Raw genomic sequence first — 6,556 nt, 5'->3', positions numbered from 1 at the left:
TAAAATCAACACACAGGCGCCAGGATTTGTCCTTCTTTGGTACCATCACCAGGTTTGCTAGCCAGTCCGGATGTTTTATATCTCTGATGAATCCGGCCTCCAATAGCTTTGCTAGCTCCTCTCCCATGGCCTGTCTCTTAGGTTCGGAAAAATGCCGAAGAGCTTGTTTGACAGGTTTGAATCCTTTTAGGATATTTAAGCTGTGCTCGGCCAGCCTGCGTGGGATTCCTGGCATGTCTGAAGGGTGCCAGGTGAAAATGTCCCAGTTCTCTCGTAGGAACTCTCGCAGTGCGGCATCTACATCAGGGTTTAAATGTGCCCCGATGGAAGCTGTTTTATTGGGTCCGTTGGATGGACCTGGAATTTGACTATTTCGTCCGCCGGTTTAAAGGAGGTGGACTTGGATCTTTTGTCGAGTACCACATCGTCTCTATTCACCGTGGAGCACAGCGCAGTCAGTTCCTCAGCCGTTAGGGGTTCGGATAGTGCCTCAAGGGCCAGTGCGGCTGTCTTGTTTTTGGCGCGGAGTGCTATGTCCGGATCACTAGCGAGAGTGATGATCCCGTTGGGCCCGGTCATCTTGAGCTTCATGTACCCGTAATGGGGTATTGCTTGGAAGATTGTAAACGCTTCCCGCCCTAGCAGAGCGTGATAACCGCTGCTGAACGGAGCCACATGGAACGTGACCTCTTCGGACCTGTAATTATCCGGCGTGCCGAACACCACATCTAGTGTGATTTTTCCTGTACAGCGCGCTTCCCGACTGGGGATTATTCCTCTAAAGGTTGTGCTGCTTCGCTCAATGCGGTTCCAGTCTATTTCCATTTTTTGAAGGGTTTCCTCGTAAATGAGGTTCAATCCGCTGCCGCCGTCCATGAGTACCTTGGTAAGACGAAAGCCATCCACTATTGGACTGAGGACCAATGCAGCTGGTACTCGGGCTGTTCGGAATTTAGGTTCATCACTGGCGTTAAAGGTAATAGCCGTGTCACTCCATGGGTTTATTGTTGCCACTTGGTAGATTTCGGCAAGGCTGCGGAGTGTCCTTTTTCGCATGTTATTTGATGCGAATGTCTTGAAGACTATTAATACCGTATTGGTGTCTCTGGGGTGGCTTTATGTGGCCTCCGGAATTAGGAGATCTTCGCCAATTTTGGCCACCTGCCGGAGTATCCAACATGCTCTAAGGCTGTGAGTTGGTGTGGCGTCCTCTGTACTATGAATTTTACAGGGTCCATTAAGCCATCCTTCCAATACGGTTCCATGCCCTGTAGAGGGTTTTTGCTTTTTGGTGTTTGACCCGGGTGTCTGGCGATGATGCACCCTTTTATTTCGGACTGGGTTTGCAATCAGGGCCGGATTGTCCCAAAATTTTATTTCGGTTTTCCAGGCGCTTTCCATCGCACAGTACTTTCGTGCTATGGACGCCAAGTCAGCGAAGCGTGTAATATCACGGCGACTTATGGCGTTGAGGACTCCCTTGTCCGTGCAATTATTGCAGAAGAATGAAATCGCGTCTTCCGCGCGGCAGTCCTTTATCCTGTTCATAACCAGGAGGAATCTGGCCCAGTAATGATGTACTGTTTCTTCGGGCTCTTGCCTAATTTGGGATAGATCGCTAATGTTCGGGTGGGTGGGTGGAATTAAATCCGAAGCCTCACCCCATCTGAGGCTCAGAGGCCGAGGAATTTCCGAACTCAAAAATTTGGATTCCTGGATGTTGTCCAATGAATCCAGTCCATCGCCTGACTCTAAGTTCATGTCTTGAGTGATATCCTCCCCTCCGCGGGTATCCGGCTTGGAGGGATCGGGAATCCAGACGCAGCTAGTCCTTAAGATAGATGAGGGGTCGCCGCACTGTCCCTCTACCACGGCAACGTGATGGGTGACTTGGGGAGAGTTAATCTCTCTCAGATCGGGCTTGGGCCCAATCTGGTCGTAATCCGTAGCGACTCCCAGGGCGGCGATGCGATCCAAGAGCTCGTTTATGGAGGAGAGCTCCATTGGATCTAACTGCTCGGCGAGTTCCGAGCTGACATGAAGATTGTTTTCGATGGCTCGAGAGGTCATCGTCGGCGCAGAAGCCGAACAGGCGGTCATAAGAAAACCACCTAGCCGGAGGGTTTGGCCGACAGCCAAAGCTCCCTTAGCAATGGTGCCGTCTTTAAAGACGGGGCAAGGCATCCTTCCTGATGGCGACGACATAGAGGAACTCTCAATGAAAGCACCAATGTCGGTGTCAAAACCGGCGGATCTCGGGTAGGGGGTCCCGAACTGTGCGTCTAGGCCGGATGGTAACAGGAGGCAAGGGACACGAAGTTTTACCCAGGTTCGGGCCCTCTCGATGGAGGTAAAACCCTACGTCCTGCTTGATTAATATTGATGATATGGGTAGTACAAGAGTAGATCTACCACGAGATCCGAGAGGCTAAACCCTAGAAGCTAGCCTGTGGTATGATTGTTGTTGTTTATGTTGTCCTACGGACTAAAACCCTTTGGTTTATATAGACACCGGAGAGGGTTAGGGTTACACAAAGTCGGTTACAATGGTAGGAGATCCACATATCCGTATCACCAAGCTTGCCTTCCACGCCAAGGAAAGTCCCTTCCGGACACGGGACGGACTCTTCAATCTTGTATCTTCATAGTCCAGGAGTCCGGCTGAAGGTATAGTCCGGCTATCCGAACACCCCCTTATCCAGGACTCCCTCACCCACAATTCATCGGTCTCAACAAACACACTGCAAAAAGAATATTACATAGAATAGATCTCCACAAGAGAGGGGAAGAACTTTGTATTGAGATCCAAAAAAAGAGAAGAAGCCATCTAGCTACTAACTATGGACCCGAAGGTCTGAGGTAAACTACTCACACTTCATCGGAGAGGCTATGATGATGTAGAAGCCCTCCGTGATGACGGCCCTCTCCGGCAGAGCTCCAGAACAGGCCCCAAGATGGGATCTCATGGATACAGAAAGTTGCGGCGGTGGAATTAGGTTTTTGGCTCCGTATCTGGTCGTTTGGGGGTACGTATGTATATATAGGAGGAAGAAGTACGTCGGTGGAGCTCCGAGGGGCCCATGAGGCAGGGGGCGCGCCCTAGGAGGGGGGCGCCCCCCACCCTCGTGACCGCCTCTCTGATTCCTTGGCGTAGGGTCCAAGTCTCCTGGATCACGTTCGGTGAGAAAATCACGTTCCCGAAGGTTTCATTCCGTTTGGACTCCGTTTGATATTTCGTTTCTTCGAAACACTGAAATAGGCAAAAAAACAGCAATTCTGGGATGGGCCTCCGGTTAATAGGTTAGTCCCAAAAATAATATAAAAGTGGAAAATAAAGCCCAATATAGTCCAAAACAGTAGATAATATAGCATGGAGCAATCAAAAAATTATAGATATGTTGGAGACGTATCAGGCATCCCCAAGCTTAATTCCTGCTCGTCCTCGAGTAGGTAAATGATAAAAAGAGAATTTTTGATGCGGAGTGCTACTTGGCATAATTTCAATGCAAATCTTCTTAATTGTGATATGAATATTCAGATTCGAAAGATTCAAGACAAAAGTTTATATTGACATAAAAATAATAATACTTCAAGCATACTAACAAAGCAATTATGTCTTCTCAAAATAACATGGCCAAAGAAAGTTATCCCTACAAAATCATATAGTCTGGCTATGCTCTATCTTCACCACACAAAGTATTTAAATCATGCACAACCCCGATGACAAGCCAAGCAATTGTTTCATACTCTAACTTTTTCAAAACTTTTTCAATCTTCACGCAATACATGAGCGTGAGCCATGGATATAGCACTATAGGTGGAATAGAATGGTGGTTGTGGAGAAGACAAAAAGGAGAAGATAGTCTCACATCAACTAGGCGTATCAACGGGCTATGGAGATGCCCATCAATAGATATCAATGTGAGTGAGTAGGGATTGCCATGCAACGGATGCACTAGAGCTATAAGTATATGAAAGCTCAAAAAGAAACTAAGTGGGTGTGCATCCAACTTTCTTGCTCATGAAGACCTAGGGCAATTTGAGGAAGCCCATCATTGGAATATACAAGCCAAGTTCTATAATGTAAAATTCCCACTAGTATATGAAAGTGATAACATGAGAGACTCTCTACTATGAAGATCATGGTGCTACTTTGAAGCACAAGTGTGGTAAAAGGATAGTAACATTGTCCCTTCTCTCTTTTTCTCTCATTTTTTTATTATTTTTATTTGGGCCTTTTCTCTTTTTTATGGCCTCTTTTTATTTGGGCTTCTTTGGCCTCTATTTTTATTTATTTTATTTTTTGTCCGGAGTCTCATCCCGACTTATGGGGGAATCATAGTCTCCATCATTCTTTCCTCACTGGGACAGTGCTCTAATAATGATGATCATCACACTTCTATTTTTCTTACAACTCAACAATTACAACTCAATACTTAGAACAAAATATGACTCTATAAGAATGCCTCCGGCGGTGTACCGGGATATGCAATATGACAATGATGGAGTGTGTCATAATAAACGGAACGGTGGAAAGTTGCATGGCAATATATCTCGGAATGGCTATGGAAATGCCATAATAGGTAGGTATGGTGGCTGTTTTGAGGAAGGTATGTGGTGGGTGTATGATACCGGCGAAAAGTGCGCGGTATTAGAGAGGCTAGCAAAGGTGGAAGGGTGAGAGTGCGTATAATCCATGGACTCAACATTAGCCATAAAGAACTCATATACTTATTGCAAAAATCTAGAAGTTATCAAAGCAAAGTATTACGCGCATGCTCCTAGGGGGATAGATTGGTAGGAAAAGACCATCGCTCATCCCCGACCGCCACTCATAAGGAAGACAATCAATAAATAAATCATGCTCCGACTTCATCACATAACGGTTCACCATACGTGCATGCTACGGGAATCACAAACTTTAACACAAGTATTCTTTAAATTCACAACTACTCAACTAGCATGACTTTAATATTATCACCTCCATATCTCAAAACAATTATCATGCTTCAATCTTTTCTTAGTATTCAACACACTCAAAAGAAAGTTTCACAAATCTTGAATACCAAGCATATTATTATTAAGCAAATTACCATGCTATTAAGAGACTCTCAAAATAATTTAAGTGAAGCAGGAGAGATAAATAGTTTGTTTAAAACAAATTCACCACCGTGCTCTAAAAGATCTAAGTGAAGCACATAGAGCAAAATTATAACGCTCAAAAGATATAAGTGAAGTACATAGAGCAAAACTACATAGCTCAAAAGATATAAGTGAAGCACACATAGTATTCTATAAAATTTTAATTCATGTATGGCTCTCTCAAAAGGTGTGTACAGCAAGGATGATTGTGGAATACTAAGACACAAAGACACAAATAATACAAGACGCTCCAAGCAAAACACATATCATGTTGGTGAATAAAAATATAGCTCCAAGTAAATTACCGATGGAAGTGGACGAAAGAGGGGATGCCTTCCGGGGCATCCCCAAGCTTTGAATTTTTGGTGTCCTTGGATTATCTTGGGGGTGCCATGGGCATCCCCAATCTTAGGCTCTTTCCACTCCTTGTTCCATAATCCATCAAAAGAATTCACCCAAAACTTGAAAACTTCACAACACAAAACTTAAAGTAGAAAACTCGTGAGCTCCGTTAGCGAAAGAAAACAAAAGACCACTTCAAGGTACTGTAATGAAATCATTCTTTATTTATATTGGTGTTAAACCTACTGTATTACAACTTCTCTATGGATTATAAACTATTTTACTAACCATAGATTCATCAAAATAAGCAAACAACACACGAAAAACAGAATCTATCAAAAATAGAACAGTCTGTATTAATCTGTAGCTAGCGCAAGATCTGGAACCCCAAAAATTCTAAAATAAATTGCTGAACGTGAGGAATTTATCTATTAATCATCTTCAAAAATAATTAACTAAATATCACTCTTCAAATAAAAATGACAGCAGTTCTCGTGAGCGCTAAAGTTTCTGTTTTTTACAGCAAGTTCAACAAGACTTTCCCCAAGTCTTCCCAACAGTTCTACTTGGCACAAACACTAATTAAACACAAAAAACACAACCAAAACAGAGGATAAATAATTTATTTATTACTAAGCAGGAGCAAAAAGCAAGGAATAAAAATAAAATTGGGTTGCCTCCCAATAAGCGCTATCGTTTAACGCCCCTAGCTAGGCATAAAAGCGAGGATAGATCTAGGTATTGCCATCTTTGGTAGGCAATTCTTCGATGAGGCATCTGTTTCCCTTAGGAATTTATTTCTTTCTAGTGATTATTAAACTTTTAGGCACAAGATCGAAAAATTCATTTGTAGCAATTGGTTCCTTAATGATACCAAAAGGATTGGGATGAATACTTATAGATTTAAGATCCGCAGTTTCCCGCAGTTTCCTTACTAGATGATTCACCCTTATTTTTAGGAACATACATAAGCTTGGCAATTTTAGTAGGAGGACTTGGAGTATTCTTTACGGAAGAAAAAGCGGTTCCCAAGTTTGTAATGATACCCTCAAGTTTATCAATTCTAGTAGAA

This window comes from Triticum urartu, chromosome 3, assembly GCF_003073215.2.
Source record: "Triticum urartu cultivar G1812 chromosome 3, Tu2.1, whole genome shotgun sequence".
NCBI lineage: Eukaryota > Viridiplantae > Streptophyta > Magnoliopsida > Poales > Poaceae > Triticum > Triticum urartu.
The sequence above is the reverse complement of the archived record's forward strand: the minus strand, read 5'-3'. Positions refer to the sequence as shown.